Here is a 17,939-nt window from a genome sequence, read left to right on the forward strand (position 1 = left end):
GTGCCCCAACATAATGCTCCATGCAGGCTGTTTCCCCCACATAATGCCTTATGCAGGCTGATCCCCCCATATAATGCCCCATGCACGATGTCACCCCCCCTTATAATGCCCCATGCATTATGTCACTCCCCCTTATAATGCCCCATGCAGAATGTCACCCCCCTTATAATGCCCCATGCATTATGTCACCCCCTTATAATGTCCCATGCAGGATGTCACGCACGCTTATAATGCCCCATGCATAATGTCACCACCCCTTATAATGCCCCATGCAGGATGTCACTTTCCCCCCATATAACGCCCCATGCAGGATGTCACCTCTCTCCCCCCTCCCTTATAATTCCCCATGCCTCCATACATTAAAAAAAATAAAATAAAATACTCACCTAACTACTCACCTGCTGCCGATGCTCTGGACTCCAGCATCGCCGGCGTCTTCCCACTCTGCGCTGTGACGGCTCAGGAGAGAGCGCGGTGGAAAGACGTCACCGCACCCTCTGACCTGAGACGTCACAGTGCTGCAGCTGCGGAAGACATCGGACCTGCTGCGGAAGCACAGGGAGAGGTAAGTATTGTGCCGCCGGCTGACGGGGCCCTGAGCAAGCGGGGGGAGCGGGAGCTGACACCACCCTCCTCCGCTCACGGGTCCCATAGCGCAGCGGGTGAGTGAGCCTGCTCAGGGCCCCGGCACTTGCCCGCGTGCTCCGGGTGCTGGCGCCGGCCCTGGGTATAAGTGATACGATGGCTTTATTCTGTAGGTCAGTACGATTACAGCGATACCAGATTAATATAAGATTTTTAATGTTTTCCTGCTTTTACACACAAAACATTTTTTTGGGGTGCATAATATTTTATTGAACCCTTTTTATTCAGCAGTATGTATAACATACCACCATACACTCGTCCTAATTTTTCAGCATCGGACCAATTTTTTATACGCTAGTATGACTCCAGCCTTAAGTTTCCAAACTGATAGCCCTGTAACCGATCACTTTATTGAGCTCTGTCCAGTTTGCCTTATATACTCCGTGCTGACATCAGCCGATAGACCTGTATGAGAATGTTCGGAGAGGTCTGGGCATGTACGTTGGAATATTTCCAATATATAATGCATTAACATTATAAGTGAATATCCTTTGCATGTATAACTTAAAATCTAAATGTGTCAGGAAAATTCGGAGTTCATGTTTGGAATCAGCGCGTTCAATTTAGTGTAAATCACAATAAATCAAATGTTTTTCTCTCAGTAGCAAAATCATTGTTGGCATGTACTTACTTTTCTAATGTGGCCACTAACCATTAATACAGTAACCTTAGTAATCCAGATAATAGATTATCTGCTTGAAGATGGGGTGTAGAAACTCCAGAAGGAGATTAACTTGCCTTATCATCTTTTTACAAATACCTACAACTTAGGCACACATATTAGACCCAGTCAACTATGACAAGGATGCTAATACACAATCACTTTATCCCAGATATGATCCTACCTGTGAACCACACACATGGTTTAATTTCTACTAAATATTAATAACTTCTGTGACCTTGCATAGATGAGAACCCTCTGACAGTTAAAGGTTTATTCTCATCTCCAAGATCCTACCTCAATATGTATTAGTTGTAATAATAATATTAGCGAATTCCTCCAATTCTAAATGTAGTATAGTTCTTCTGATTCACTATGTTGCTTACCCCATGTACAGATCATGGGAACATCTTAGGTATCCATGTGTCAAGCAAGATGTGGGAAAGACATAGTGATTCACCCCCTGGGCCGCGTGGGGAACCCGGAACCGGGCCTTTGGTGGGATGCTGGGGGTTGTAGTCACCGTGGCGATGACCCGGTCCCGTGGCTCAGGGTGGTCAAACCAGTGGCAGTCTATTGATATGGTTTTCATTATTTTCAAATGTCCGACTACGTCACCCGTGGTTTGCGGTCAGGATGAACCGCCGCTGCAGGGCAGACCGCTGGGCCTGATGTTTGTGAGCAGCACAGGGATTGTTAGAACCTTGCTCTTAGGTTTTTTCCTTTGCTGGTCACATGACCTTGTTGGCCTATTTAATCCTGCTCCGCCCTTCTGGCTTTGCTGGACTTCATTGTATAACTACTTTCTAGCTAGCCTGTGCTCTGTATCTAACTCTGTTAGTTTGCTTGGTCTTCGGACCTCTATGTTCTATATATTTTGTTTGTTCGTCTGTCTGCTACTATTTCTGTTAGGAGGTGTCCCATTTTCCTCCCAGTCCTTAGTACTTGTAGGGATTCCTTCCCCACATCTATAGGTCTCCGTACAGACTAGCTTAGGACTTTAGCAGGTCTGATCGCAGGATCAGGTTCCCTGTTACATCGTAGGGATTCAGCTGAGTTCTATCGTAGGGACAGATCTCCTCTCTTTCCTTAGCTCTGGTAGCAGAACATAACAGTAAGTCCAGCCTGCAAATTCTCTAAGGAAAGATTTTTCTGTTCCATCATGGTGTCGGTGCAGGATTTGGCTCATCGCCTGCAGGGACTCTCTCTGGAGGTGGCCGAGCTCCGTCAGCACGTGAGTAACTGTCCTGGAGCACATTTCTTGGAGCCTAAGGTATGTTTGCCGGATTTATTTTTTGGTGAACACCGAGAATTTTTTTCATTTAAAAATGCTTGCTTATTGTATTTTCGTTTGAGACCCAAGTCCTCTGGGGATGAATCCCAGCGCATAGGGTTCATAATGTCACTTTTGCGCAAAGAGCCTCAGGAGTGGGCCTTTTCTTTGCAACCTAGTGATACATGCTTCAGATCAGTGGAGAGTTTTTTTTCTGCTTTGGGACTATTATATGATGATCCTGACCATGTCGCATCAGCTGAGACTGAGTTGAGACGTTTGAAACAGGGATCAGGTAATGTGGAAAAATATTGTACTCATTTCCGTCGTTGGTCTACTCAAACAGGGTGGAACGATTCTGCTCTGAAAAGTCTATTTCTTGCTGGGCTTAATGAAAGGGTTAAAGACCTGCTAATTGCTTATCCTACACCTGAAGATTTGCAACAGGCTATGCAATTAGCTATACGGGTGGATAGGAGACTGCGTGCAAGGGTTAATGAGAGCAAATCCTCTGCTATGTCAGTTTCTGGTTATGAGAATGTGTGTACTAACAGTGGTGAACTGATGGAGATTGGATCGGTGGCACCTCGCTCTCAAGAAAAAGACCGTAGATTTTCTGAAGGCTTGTGTTTCTATTGCGGAAAATCTGGTCATTTGATTAAAGGCTGTGAGCTTCGTATGAAGAAAGAAAAAAAAATGGTCAGTCATGCCCGTATTGCCTGTTTAAATTCCAAGGGTGTATTTTTAGCTGCTTCCACGATTGCTCAGGAAAAATTAATGGAATTTCGGGTGTTTGTTGATTGTGGATCTACTCTGAATGTTATTGATGGGGGATTCTTGGAAAGACTCAATTTAAAACCCGAACCTTTATCATCCCCTATTGCTGTGGTTTCGGTGGATGGTTCCCCTTTGAAGAATATTACTCTCAAGGTCTGTGAATTTCCTCTCACTATTAATGGTGTTCACCACGAGAAATTGGATTTGGTAGGTTTGAATAACTTGCCTTCTCCAGTAATATTGGGATTGCCCTGGTTAAAATTTCACAATCCTGTACTGGATTGGTCTACCAGTGAAATTAAATCCTGGAGCCATAAATGTTATGACAAGTGTTGTAACGGGCGTATTGCAGCTTTGGATAGGGGAGAATTGCCTGTTCCTATTCAGGATTTTTGGAGAGTTTTTTCTGAGAAGGAATCGCAGGTTTTGCCTCCCCATAGAGACTATGATTGTTCTATTGAATTTGTCCCTGGAGCGACTCTTCCTAAAAGTCGTTTATTTAACCTTACTATTCCTGAGAGGAAGGCTTTGGAGGAATACATACAGACAAGTTTGGCCGCCGGTCACATTAGGCCCTCTAAGTCTCCTGTGGCGGTTGGATTTTTTTTTGTAAAAAAAAAGGACGGCGGTTTACGTCCTTGTCTGGATTTTCGTGAGATTAACAAAATTACTGTACGCAATCCTTACCCACTGCCATTGATTCCTGATCTGTTTAACCAGTTAATGGGGGCCAAGTGGTTCTCTAAAATTGACCTTAAGGGGGCATACAATCTGTTGCGCATGAAGGAGGGTGATGAATGGAAGACTGCTTTTAACACTCCTGTGGGTCATTTTGAGAATCTGGTTATGCCTTTTGGTCTTACTAATGCTCCTGCATTTTTTCAGAATCTTATTAATGACATCCTTAGACCTTTGATCGGCAAAAATGTGGTTGTGTATTTGGATGACATTTTGATTTATTCGCCGGATCTGGAGTCTCATTGGCGGAGCGTACGTGAGGTATTACAGTTATTAATGGACAATTCGCTTTTTGCTAAGCTGGAGAAATGTGAGTTCGCTGTACAGAGAATTAGTTTTTTGGGTTACATTATCTCCAGCGAAGGTTTTGAGATGGACCCGGTTAAAGTTCAAGCTGTACAGGAATGGCCTAGGCCTATTGGTTTGAAATCGATACAGAGGTTTTTAGGTTTCGCCAATTATTACAGAAAATTCATAAAAAATTTTCTAGTATTGTCAAACCTCTGACCGATCTCACCAGGAAAGGTGCTGATGCGGTTCAGTGGTCTTCTGAGGCCATTGAAGCTTTTGTGTATCTCAAGGAGAGGTTCACCTCTGCTCACATCCTTATGCAGCCTGATGTGACTAAGCCGTTTTTGGTTGAGGTTGATGCTTCCTCTGTGGGGGTTGGCGCAGTATTGTCTCAGGATAACGGGGATGGATTACATCCCTGTGCCTTTTTTTCAAAAAAATTTTCGGAGACTGAACTGAATTACGATATTGGTAATCGGGAATTATTGGCTATTAAACTCGCATTTGAACACTGGCGCCACTTCTTGGAAGGTGCGGAATTTCCCGTTCAGGTTCTTACGGATCATAAAAATCTGATATATCTTGATGCTGCCAAGCGCCTGAATGCCCGTCAGGCTAGGTGGGCACTGTTTTTCTCGCGGTTTAATTTCTCCGTTACTTACATCCCTGGTACTAAGAATGTTAAGGCGGATGCCTTGTCTCGCAGTTTTTCTCCCATAGTCGGTGCTGAGAAAGAGGAGAACATTTTACAAGAAGGTGTTGTGATAGCTGCTTTGGACTCCGTTTTGGAAGATGAGATTCTTAAAGCACAGGAGAATGCCCCATCTAACACTCCTCATGGGAGGTTGTTTGTGCCTGGGATCTTTAGGAGAGATTTGTTTGTTGAGTGTCACGAATCTCGGTTGGCAGGTCATCCCGGAATCTCTGAGACCAAGAGACTGGTGGGTCGCAGTTTTTGGTGGCCTGGATGGCAGAAGGAAGTCATTAAGTGGGTGTGTCAATGTACTATATGTGCTAGATCTAAGTCCTCACATACTCCTGCTGCGGGGTTGCTTTGTCCTTTGGAGGTTCCCAGTCCTCCTTGGACACATTTGGCTATGGACTTTATAACTGACCTTCCCCCCTCTGAGGGTTTTACTGTCATCTGGGTGGTCGTGGACCGATTTAGCAAGATGTGTCACTTGGTTCCCTTCGTCAAACTGCCCTGCGCTAAAACTCTCGCTAAGGCCTTTGTCAAGGAAATTGTCAGACTTCATGGCGTTCCTACTGACATTGTTTCTGATAGGGGTCCTCAGTTCGTGGCTCGTTTTTGGCGTGCCTTTTGTGACAGGTTGGGAGTTCATTTGTCGTTCTCGTCCGGATATCATCCTGAATCTAATGGCCAGACAGAAAGGAAAAACCAGGATGTTGAGCAGTTCTTGCGTTGTTTTGTGGCAGACAATCAAGAGGGGTGGTCTGAGTTTCTGCCCCTTGCTGAATTTGCTCTGAACAATCATACATCTTCTTCTGCTGGTTGTTCGCCTTTTTTTTGTTGTTCTGGGAGACATCCGTCGTTTGGGTCGTTCTCCAAGTTGGGATCTGCCGTGCCTGAGGAGGAGATTTTTTCCGGTGATTTGGAGAGAGTTTGGACGGATGTGCGTGGTAATCTTCAGGAGGCCAACAGAAAATCTAAAGACTACTTTGATAAGAAACGACAGGAGGTTTTGTTCGCTGTTGGTGACATGGTTTGGTTGTCCTCTAGGAATCTGCGGTTGAGGATTCCTTCTAAGAAATTGGGTCCCAAGTTTGTAGGGCCCTTTAAGGTGCTTCAGGTTGTCAACCAATCTGCTGTTAGGTTGGAGGTTCCTACCTCCTGGAGAATTAATCCGGTATTTCATGTCTCTCTGTTAAAAAAAGCTGTTGTGTCAGATGGTGACGCCTCTGCCTCTGTTCCTCCGGTGGTGGAGGATGGGGAATATGAAATTTCTCGCATCCTTAACTCTAGACGGTATAGAGGTAGTTTGCAGTATCTTGTGGCCTGGAAAGGTTTCGGACCCGAGGATAACTCTTGGGTGAGGTCAGATGATGTTTCCGCGTCCAGACTTATCAGAGCGTTTCACAGGAGATTTCCTGATAAGCCTGGTCCTAGGGGATCCGGAGGATCCTCTTAGAAGGGGGGGTACTGTTAGAACCTTGCTCTTAGGTTTTTTCCTTTGCTGGTCACATGACCTTGTTGGCCTATTTAATCCTGCTCCGCCCTTCTGGCTTTGCTGGACTTCATTGTATAACTACTTTCTAGCTAGCCTGTGCTCTGTATCTAACTCTGTTAGTTTGCTTGGTCTTCGGACCTCTATGTTCTATATATTTTGTTTGTTCGTCTGTCTGCTACTATTTCTGTTAGGAGGTGTCCCATTTTCCTCCCAGTCCTTAGTACTTGTAGGGATTCCTTCCCCACATCTATAGGTCTCCGTACAGACTAGCTTAGGACTTTAGCAGGTCTGATCGCAGGATCAGGTTCCCTGTTACATCGTAGGGATTCAGCTGAGTTCTATCGTAGGGACAGATCTCCTCTCTTTCCTTTGCTCTGGTAGCAGAACATAACAGGGATGGTATAACTCCCCACGGGAAGAGTGTAGCCCCAGGGCAGTGTAGGTGAATGATGGGGGTGATGGTGCGCGGGAATAATAACTCAGAGTCTCTGTAATGCAGTCCAGGATCTTTACTCACAGTTCGTTACTCCACGTTACTCCGGCCAGCTGTAACTTCCCGCGTCGCACCATGTTCACCAGGTGAGGGGGCTCGGCCAACTCTCAGATAATTTTGGAGCACTTCGCAGTACCCCCTTCTCGTGTCCTTCCTCTGGCCTGTCATACCCCACCAGTGACTACGCTTCTGTCCGGCTGCCTCAGGCCTTCTCTGGGTAAACTTCGGCGCCAGTTTCCCTGACCCTATGTGGTGCCTTCCTAGCGGGTGTAGCGAGGGGTTGCACCATATAAAATGTCACAGCCTCCGGTTTCAAGTTGAGGGTAGTTCCCCGCCTCCGCTAGTTTCGGGGACCCGTCTCCCCCTTGGCCTGACCCCACTGCTCAGGTAGATGCGGGCGTATGGTGGCTATCAGCCGGTCCACACCCCTGGGGTCCCTTCTCTCCTTTGTGTTCCTGGAACCTCCTCCGCTCTTCTTCATTCTTCTCCCCAACTCTCTCTCTCTCTCTTCAGTGCTGACTGGGCCTCACAGGCTAGACCCGCGTCTGGAGCAGAGCTCAACAGAGACCTGCTCTGTCACATCTTCCCTCTGACTGAACCGACTTCTCTTTGAACTAAGATGGTGCCCACCTTTTATACCTCCCTCTAGGTGCACCCAGGAACTGCTTCCTCCCTACTCCTGCACTACCGGGTTCCCCTTTTACTAGGTATTCCCTCCCCCCACTCCAGCCAGGGACAGGGACTGTCGTGCTCTACTTGGAGCATATCGGTCGCCCTGCCCCCCGGACATGTGGTGTAATGCATGCAGGTATCGGGGTCCTGGTCCACACTCCATCCTTAACTGAAAGTGAGACATCGCACGTCTGGGAGAGATGCAATACCTATGTAGCAACTGAACCCCCAGGGTGCTACAATAGTGCATCACAAAGGGAAGAGGGAAAGGAAGCCCAAACTCTAGCGAAAGGGGGGAAGTGGAGACCTCTTAGGTTGATCTAGCATCACCCTGTCTTCCCTTGTATTGGCTCTTCACCAGTCGCTGCACATGTGCATTGTCCTGTCTTTCCCTGGCATATGGCTAAGGCTAGGGAAGGGAGGAAATGAGCACTAGTTGATCTCAATTAAACACTATAGACAACATAGGTAGACAAACTGGGGGAAATTGCTTAGCTTTAGACGAACTCCAGACAAATGCGCACCCGTTCTCAAGCTCCAGAGATCATGAAGTACTGCTCATGCTAAGCCTTCACAAGTAGTAATGAATACATAGCCGGTATTTATACACCCAGGCAGGGTGTTAAATAGCCAGAGGAAGGTAGCCGCTGGGTCCTAGAGACAGCGTCTAAGAAAATGTCTGTAAAGGCAAACGTAGAGATATCCTGCAACCAACTGCAGGGTGACTGTCTGTCACTTCTGACACACCCGTGACACCATGGTTACAAAAACTAAAAAACTTACTAATTGTCACTTTATGATAAGCCATAACCATGGATATCTAAGCTGCTGCAATTCCCTGCCATGGGGTAGGTGACATAGCAAATCAGAAGAACTATACTACATTTCTAATTGGAGGTATTTGCTAATATTATTATTATACCTACTATATATTGGGAGAGGATCTTGGAGATAGGAATACCGATTTAAATCTAAGTGGGAAGCAGATATTGGTCCAATTTCTGAAGAACCGTAGATGGAGTTGTTGGAGCTCATTCCCAGGTTGTCCCCATGTAAATTACAGAGGCTTTCACAGATCTTTTTATTCAAAGGGTTTATAGAACACCCAGCTTCCTCCATAAAATTGGGGTTCACTCAAGTGCAGAATGAGAATGAGTGAAGAATGAGGTGTGGAGTGGAGAATGCACAATTGATGAATATGTTCTGGGAATACACTCAGGCCCATTTTGGAAAGATGCTCTGTCCCTAAAACAAAAGCATATTTGGAATCCGATTTTAGGCGCATCTCAGGATATGTGTATCGGGGGGTATCTAAGGGATTGGGTTGACTTGGAATCTCCGATTGCTATAGGTATATCACATATTTTATATCAGGCACAAAAACATTGGTTAGATGTCCAACCACCAACAATTGGGGAATAAAATGGACAATATGTGGTTGTAAATAGGAGTCTATAGAAAGAGAAATGCAATTAAGAAATTTGAAAGCATTCGGCAACCATTGTTGGATGTTCTAGGATTACCCACCGGAGTCTTGTTGAGAGACAGAATGCTTCCGTTACTTGTCCTTTTTAGTTTTATTTGATTGCTCTAGATTCTGTGTACTAAAATTAAATCAAGTAATCTTGAGTAGAGATGAGTGTACCTGAACTTAAAAGTTCGGCATTTATACCGGACAGTTAGTCCAATGCTAAACGCCGAACATGGACTTTCTCTAGAAGTCTGTTGCAATGTTCGGAGTCACGGGGGAAGTCCGCTGTAGAGAGAGTTTTTTTTCTTACTCAGACCCAAAGTTCGGGTCTCCATTGTTTTTCATTGGGGTTCGGGTCCTGGTTCAAGTTTGGGTACAGTTCTGGTACCCGAACCGAAGTTTGGAATACAGTTTGGGTCGGGTACCAAGATCCAAATTTCAACAGGTCCGCTCATCCCTTATCCTGAGCTATGGATGTTTATAGCCTGATTCTCTGTGACCCATTCACTTTAGCAGGATTATATGTATCTAAAAATAAATATTATTTATTTTATGTGTAAAAGGGTTCATCATGGTTATTTCTCTCTCTGGTGTGTTGTGAGGCTGGATGTGAGGTTATAATAAAAAAAAGAATAAGTAAAAATGAAAATGTTGTAACTTATAAGATATTCATTGTAATTCTTTATAGTAATTTCACTAATGAATATTCTGTAATTCCAACTACATTCAAGTATGTTAAGAATACTTAACTGCCCTTTTGTTTTTGATACAAAATTATCTAATTAAAAAACAAAACATTACTGATTGATTGCATTCCAGTTTCTTTGCTTCTTGTGGGCATTACTGTTGAGGCTGCACTTGAAAAGCATGTTATTCAATGCACTCTTTTTATTGTTGTCAAAAACATATAAAAAGCAGAAAGTTAAAAATATTGATTTGGCAAGAAAAACTAAAGGGTTATTTTTCATTAGACTTGTGAAACAATTGTTATAAAAATTTCATTTTTACAACTTATTTATGAAAGCTAACAATACCAATCTTGTTGCCAAGTGTAACTTTCTTTTTTTCCAACAAATGAAAGCCCAAGTTCTGATTTAAAGAAGACGTTTCACCATTTTTTAGATGATGAACTGGCTATATCATGATAAAGTGGCTGAAAATCGGAATAAAACATATTTCTTTATTCCTCATCTCCTTTGCACAGCTGTTAGCTTGTAAAGTTTATATACTAATTAACGTTACAACTAAGAAACGGGAGTATCATAGATTCTTCTCTGAGGGCGTTTCTCTTTTTCCCCTGTATCATGCTGCCCAGTCATAAGCAAGCAGCGTTGTACAGGGAAAAGATAAGATGTCCCAGAGAAGGTTAGACCAAGCTTTCTGTATTAGATCTGGTAAAATTGATGAGTCTAACCAGGTCACATGGATCTCACCGTCATCACAACCTGTGATTACGAGTGCAAGGGGAGTAAAGCATAGCAGTACGTCATTACATTCACCATTCTGCATCAGCGAATACTGCAAAGTGGTGTATGTAATGACTTACAGCTCTTGTCCTCCTCCGGGCACTTGTAATCACAGTAGGTATTGGCAGAGAATTTTGTGTGACCTGGGAAAGAGAGCAGAGTAGTGTTGAGTGAGCGTGCTCAGTTAACCCTTTCACTGAGCACGCTCGAGTGCTGCCCGAGTATATTCTGCATGCTGAACAACTGTGTTCGAGCCGCCGCTGCATGAGTCACGGCCACTAGACAGTTGCGACACATGCAGGGATTGCATAACAAATAGGCAATCCCTGCATGTGTCGCAGCTGCCTAACAGCCGTGAAACATGCGGCCGCGGAGTCTCGAACAACGTCGTGCATGGCAGGCAATACCCGCAAGGCTTTTTTGGCTGTCTAACAGCTGCAAAACATATGGGGCGGAGACTCGAGCACACGCGATACTTAGTTTATACCCGATGCAAACTCAAGTAGCGAGCACTTACACTCAACACTAGTCGCCATATCGTTGTTGTTTTTTTTTTACTTTTGAAAAAACTCCCAACCCCAACACAACCCTAACTTTAACTCTAATACAACTCCAACCCTAGCACAAACCCAACCTAACCCTACTCCAACCATAACCCTAGACCAACCCTAACAGTAGCCCACCATAACCGTAGCCCAACCCTAACCCTAGCCTAACCCTAACCCTAGCCAAACCCTAACCATAACCCAACCATAACCTTATCCCTAGCCCAAATCTAACCATAGCGCAACCCTAACCCTAGCCCCACCCTAATCCCAGCCCAACCCTAACCCTAGCTCAACCCTAACCCTAACCCTATCACAACCCTAAAGTTTTTATTTTACACCGTTCCTCGTGCGGTATAATTGATTAGACAACTTTATTCTTCAGTGCGATTACAGCGATACCATATTCATATAGTTTTTTATGATTGACAGCTGTCACATACTAAAAGACACCATATTTTGAGAGATATAATTTTTCCATATTTTGGCCGACAGAGTCATGTGATGGCTTGTTTTTTGAGGGACCAGTTGACGTTTTTAGTGATACCAGTTTCGGGCACGTGACATTTTCTTATCGCTTTCTATTCCAATTTTTGGAAGGCAGAATAAATAAAAAACAACAATTCCGGAATTGTTTTTTTTTGTGTTTTTTTTTATGCCGTTCCGCGTGTGGTAAAATTGATAAGGTAGCTTTATTCTTTGGGTCAGTATGTTTACAGCGATCCTACATTTATATTTTTTTTATGTTTTGGCGCTTTTACACAATAAAAACAATTTTATAGAAAAAAACAATTCTGTCTCTATAACTTTTTTATTTTTCGGCTGATGGAGCTGTATGGTGGCTTGTTTTTTGCGGGACAAGATGTTATTTTCAGCGGTACCATTTTTATTTGCTTTCATCTTTTTGATCGCGTTTTATTACATTTTTTGTTTGGCGGTATGATGATAAAGCAACATTTTTTGCTTTGTGTATTTTTTTTACTGTGTTCACTAAAGGGGTTAACTAGCAGGACAGTTTTATAGGTCAGGTCGTTACGGACGCAGTGATACCACATATGTGTACTTTTATTTATTTATTTTTTTCATAAGAATGTTTATTTATGGGTACAGTATATTTTTATTTTTGTGGATTATTTTTTTCATTTTTTTTAAAATAGTTTTACAGTTTGTTATTTTTTTCCACTTTCTGACACTTTTGGAATTTTTACTTTTTTTACTTTTTGTTGAGCCACCCCTGTAGTGTTCAGGTTCGGGTCGGTTCATCGAACACCGGGATGTTCGTGGAACTGTTCGTCGAACACCGTCGAACACCGTTAAAACCAATGGCAGGCAAACAAAAACACATAGAAAACACATTCAAAGGTGTCCAAAAGCTGACAAACTGCTCAGAAGACACTCTCTTTAAAAAAGCCGTCCGGCAATTCAGCATCGGTACCCGACAATTTAGAACAGAAAGAATAGAGCATCACACATAGATTAGATAGATAGAAACATGTCAGTCACATATATAAGAAGTACAGTGATAGTGTTGATTACTGTACTTGTCATTTAGTGTTAAAATAAAGGATTTATTAAAAAAAAATTGGCGTGGGGTTCCCCGTAATTTTAGTCTCTGGCGGAGGTTAAGCAGATGGCTGGGGCAGATGTTTGAAGCCGGGGAAGGGGGTAATACCCACAGAGCTTCCCAGGCTACTAATATCAGCCCCCAGCTGAATACCTAGCCTTTACTAGCTATTAAAATGGGGGACCCCCAAAAAAATGACGTGGGGTTCCCCCTATTTTAATAGCTAGCAAAGGCTAGGCAGACAGCCAGGGGGCTGATATTAGTAGCCCAGGAAGGGTGCCATGAATATTGGCCCCCTCCCAGGCTAGAAACACCAGCCGTCAGGCGCCCCAGAAATGGCGCATCCATAGGATGCGCCAATTCTGGCACTTAGCCTCGCTCTTCCCACTGCCGTGTAGCTGTGGCAGTGGGGTAATAGGGCTAGGGATGATGTCAGCTTATAATGCCAGCTGACATCAAGCCCAGGTTAGTAATGGAGAGGCGTCTAAAAGACACCCCATTACTAACCCCATAGTCAAAGTTAAAAAGAACACAAACACCCAGAATAAAGTCCTTTAATTGAAATAAAGACACATTCCTTTAATGTTCTAAATTAAACCATACTTACCGTCATTCCCATTCCAGCGGAAGCCAATATCTTCTGCAATAAAAGTAAAATAATAAACCAACCTCATCCTTACTTTTCCATGGTTCCCAGGATGGCTTCAGCTCTGCTACATTGACATGACAGGCTGGATCGCAGCAGAAAGCTGCCATCCAGCTTGCCATGCCGCAGACACTGAGAAGCGCAGGCATGCTTGCGCTCCTCAGTGTCTCGCTGTGACGGCATCCAGATGAGCCGAGTTCATGTCCAATGAACTCAGCTCACCTCATGCACGTCAGTGACAGCGTGGGAGAATTCTCCTGCGCATGCGGTGAGCGTGAGAGAATTCTCCCACACTGTCAGTGACGTGTCTGGTGACTCGGATGTTGTCATGACGACATCCAAGTCACCATGACAACCACCAGCACCTGGCTCAGTATTGGCTTACCTCCCCTTGCCACCGGAATGCTGTGATTGATTTCGATCTCAGCATTTCGGGGCTTAATGTTTAGGTAGCGGTGTGGAACCACTCCTTGCACATAGCACTGGGTGTCAGCTGTGACAATCAGCTGACACCCGGTGCCAATCGCCCCGGCACCGCTTGTGTGTGGGCGCGATCACAGTATGAAGTAATAGTATGACTCGCCCCCTGGGCCGTGGGGTACTCAGAACCGGGCCTTCTAGTGTATGGTGCTGATGGGGGTAGTAGTGGCAACCCGGTCCCGTGGCTCAGGGTGGTCAGACCAAATGCTGTGGCAGTCTATTAGTATAGTTATGAATGCCCGACTACGCCACCCGTGGATTGCGGTCAGAGTGAACCGCCGCTGCAGGGCAGACCGCTGAGGCTGGTGTTGTGGGTGCAGCAGTGAATAGTATAACTCCCCACGGGAGGAGTGTAGCCTCAGGGCAGTGAGCGTAGATGGTGGGGGTTGTGGTGCAGGGCGTCCCAGTGCCATTAGTGCTGGCGCGGTAAGAAACACAGAGACAACGTGTTGCAGTCCAGGGTCTTTTACTCACAGTTGATATCCAAGTCACTTCCGCCGGTAATGACTGCCCAAGCCGTGCTGCGTCCACCAGGTGAGGGGGTCGGTCAACCCTCAGGCATTTCAGGAGTATGGCACAGGACTCCCTTCTGTCCTTTCTCTGGCTCATGCCCCACCAGTGACCAAACTTCTGTCCAGCTGCCGCGGATCTATGCGGGCAAACGTGGGCCCCTTTTCCCGCTATCCTATATGGTGCCTTCCTAGCAGGTTTGGCGGGGGGTCGCACCAATAAATGATCACGACCTCCGGTCTTTGGCTGAGGGATAATTTACCTCCACCAACTTGGGAATCCGGTACCCTTATTCTGCCTGACCCTTCACCCGTTATCTCGTGGGTTCTTAGGGTCCCTTCTGCCTTCTTGTTTCGGAGCCTTTCTACTTCTCTGTCTCTTCTCCTTCTTTCCTGTTCCTTCATCGCTCCTCCACTCTGGCACTGGCCTCTTCTCTAGGCCTGCCTTCTGAGCAGAGCTCCTACAGAGCCTCTGCTCCCTGTCACCTCTCCACTGTACTACTCTCAGAACTAAGATGGTGCCCACCTTTTATACCTCCTCTTCTGTGTGTGAGCTCAGGTGACCAGCACCCAATGAGCTCCTACCTATGCTCAGAACCCAACCCCTATCTGCTCCTACACCACTGGGTTTTCCTCCCCCCTCCCCACTCCAGCCAGGGAAATAGTCAGATGTGCCTGCATATATATATAAATGGGAGCACTGTAGAGCTGTCCCCCGGAAATGGGGTGTGTGTGGTGTATGCAGCTAACTAAGCCCTGGTCCACACTCCATTCTTACCTGGGAGTGGAATATCACACCTCTGGTTGAGGAGCAATACCCCTGTAGCGGCCGAACCCTCGGGACGCTACAAGTCGTCCTTGGCCCAATAGGCCCATGGCACAAGGAAAAACTATTACCACATACGTCAGAAAGGGGTTAAAATCTGAAATGTTGGCCTACTGAAATGTATGTTCAGTAAATGCACTCAATACTTGGTCGGGGCTCCTTTGGAATCAATTACTGCATCAATGTGGTGTGGCATGGAGGCGATCAGCCTGTGGCACTGCTGAGGTGTTATGGAAGCCCAGGTTGCTTTGATAGCAGCCTTCAGCTCGTCTGCATTGTCGGTCTGGTGTCTCTCATCTTCCTCTTGACAATACCCCATAGATTTTCTATGAGGTTAAGGTCAGGCGAGTTTGCTGGCCAATCAAGCACAGTGATACTGTTGTTTTTAAACCAGATACTGGTACTTTTGTCAGTGTGGACAGGTGCCAAGTCCTGCTGGAGAATGAAATTTCCATCTCCAAAAAGCTTGTCGGCAGAGGGAAGCATGAAGTGCTCTAAAATTTCCTGGTAGATGGCTGCGCTGACTTTGGTCTTGATAAAACACAGTGGACCTACACCAGCAGATGACATGGCTCCCCAAACCATCACTGATTGTGGAAGCTTCACACTAGACCTCAAGCAGCTTGGATTGTGGCCTCCACTCTTCCTCCAGACTCTGGGACCTTGATTTCCAGATGAAAATGGGAACTCTGGGACCTTGTGGAGTGTGCCAATGACTGTCTTCTGGACATCTGTCAAGTAAAAAAAAAATGCAATAGTTGTTCCAGCGTCTGGTAAAATAATTCTTTCTTTAATTTTTGTACATTAAAAACTTGCAAATAATTACAAAGGTTGCATAGACAGGGTAGGGGAGCAAGACGCGTTTCGAACGCTCACTTGTGTCCTTTATCACTGCATAGCTACACAATGAAAAGGATTTTCTAAAATACTAAAAATGTGCCGATGAAAACAGTTGGAACAAATCACATGACATAATTACCACATTAAGCAGCAGGTGCATGAAAACAGTCAATAGCGATACATGGTTTCTCTCTTCAGATTAAAACCCTTTGGGCTTCTTGAATCCAGATTAAATATCCAATACGCTTCTTTTGTCAATAGTTTTCGCTTTATATCTCCACCTCTTGCATGCGGAAAAAGTTTTTCAATACCTAAAACTTGCAAAGAAGACATGTCACGATTGTGCTCAATAATAAAATGCTTTGCGATAGCAGAGACATTTCTACTGGTGTTATTTGAATTAAGTATGTCATTATAATGTTCATTAAACCTAGTTTTTAATTTACGTGTAGTACAACCTATATAAAATGTATCGCATATAGTACAATTCATTTTGTATACCACGTTCTCTGAATCACAATTAATATACTGTTTGATTTTATATTCATTTGAATGATCAGAATCATGACAAACAGAACTGCACAGTGTGTATGAACACATGCGACATTTCACTGAACCACATTTAAACTGCCCTTTTTGCTGCAACCAAGTGCTTTTTTTATGTGTGGATCAGAAAAAATGTTGGAGATAGTGAGTCACCTAATGAAGATGCCTTTTCTGCCACAACATTACAGCCTTTTATCAAAATGCATGCTAATATTTCATCTTCAAAAAGTATTGATAAATGTTTAGTAAACTATTTTTTTATTTCTGAAAATTGTGCACTATATTGCAGCGAGATGACAGGTTTACTTTTCAAAAACTCATTTTTTACTTTTGTTTTAGGACACAATAGATCAGTCCGTTTTTTGTCAGAAATTATTTTTTTACCCCTGTCCAATACCCATTGGGGATAACCCCGTTGTTTTAATCTTTTTGAGGTTATTATTACTTCATTTTCAGAAACTATGGGATGAGAGCGATTTCTGACAATTCTTGTGAACTCACCTACTGGTATGGCTTTAGCTACATGCTGCGGTTGACTACTAGAAAAATGCATGATGGAATTACCTGCAGATGGTTTGCGATGAATAGCAGTGGATACAATTTCACCTGGAATGCCCGTAAGAATCAAATCTAAGAACACCAAAACGTTTGAACTATAAGAAACAGTAAACCGCAAATTAAATGAATTGTCATTCAAAAATGTAAGAAATCCTGGAATGGCAGATTCATCTCCTTGCCAGATGAATGTCATATCATCAATAAATCTACCATACCAGGACAAATTAGGTATATAAGGATTACTGTCTGAATACAAAAAACAATGTTCCCAATATGACATAGTCAGATTTGCCAAAGAAGGTGAGAAACGAGCACCCATTGAGACACCTTGGATCTGTAAATAAAAAATTCTGTCAAAAACAAAATAATTAGGTGTCTTTGATATATCCAGGCACGCGCTGTACCTGGAGTTGTATGTTCTCACATTTTATAATTAATTTCATGAGGTTCAAGGAGCAAATATTCAAAATACTGTTCCAGTCATTCATGAAATCCACATTGTAGGCTTTAGTTGGTATCTTTTTAAGTCTCTGACCCCTCGGTATCATATCTTTATTTACAGTTGTTTTAGACACTGAAACTTATAGGACGCAGATTTTGAAGCTTTTATCTGATGAAAAGACATATTCCCGCTTAAAATTTAATTCAACAAAAAATGTAGTGAGCAAATCTTAATCTTAATTAATCTTAATGAACATCTTAATAGCGGAGGGTGTAAAATTGGGCATATTAACAAAAAAAATCAGTGA

General features: G+C 44.0%; 1 pseudogene; it reads right to left on the bottom strand.

Annotated features, from left to right (window-relative positions):
- Positions 1–17,185, bottom strand: part of LOC141229232 (cingulin-like) — a 32,019-nt pseudogene extending 14,834 nt beyond the window's left edge.
- Between the last annotated feature and the right edge of the window lie 754 nt (positions 17,186–17,939).

The sequence above is a fragment of the Phyllobates terribilis genome, unplaced genomic scaffold (genome assembly GCF_046119375.1).
Source record: "Phyllobates terribilis strain yellow unplaced genomic scaffold, ASM4611937v1 Scaffold_463__1_contigs__length_1437734, whole genome shotgun sequence".
In the NCBI taxonomy this organism is placed as follows: domain Eukaryota; kingdom Metazoa; phylum Chordata; class Amphibia; order Anura; family Dendrobatidae; genus Phyllobates; species Phyllobates terribilis.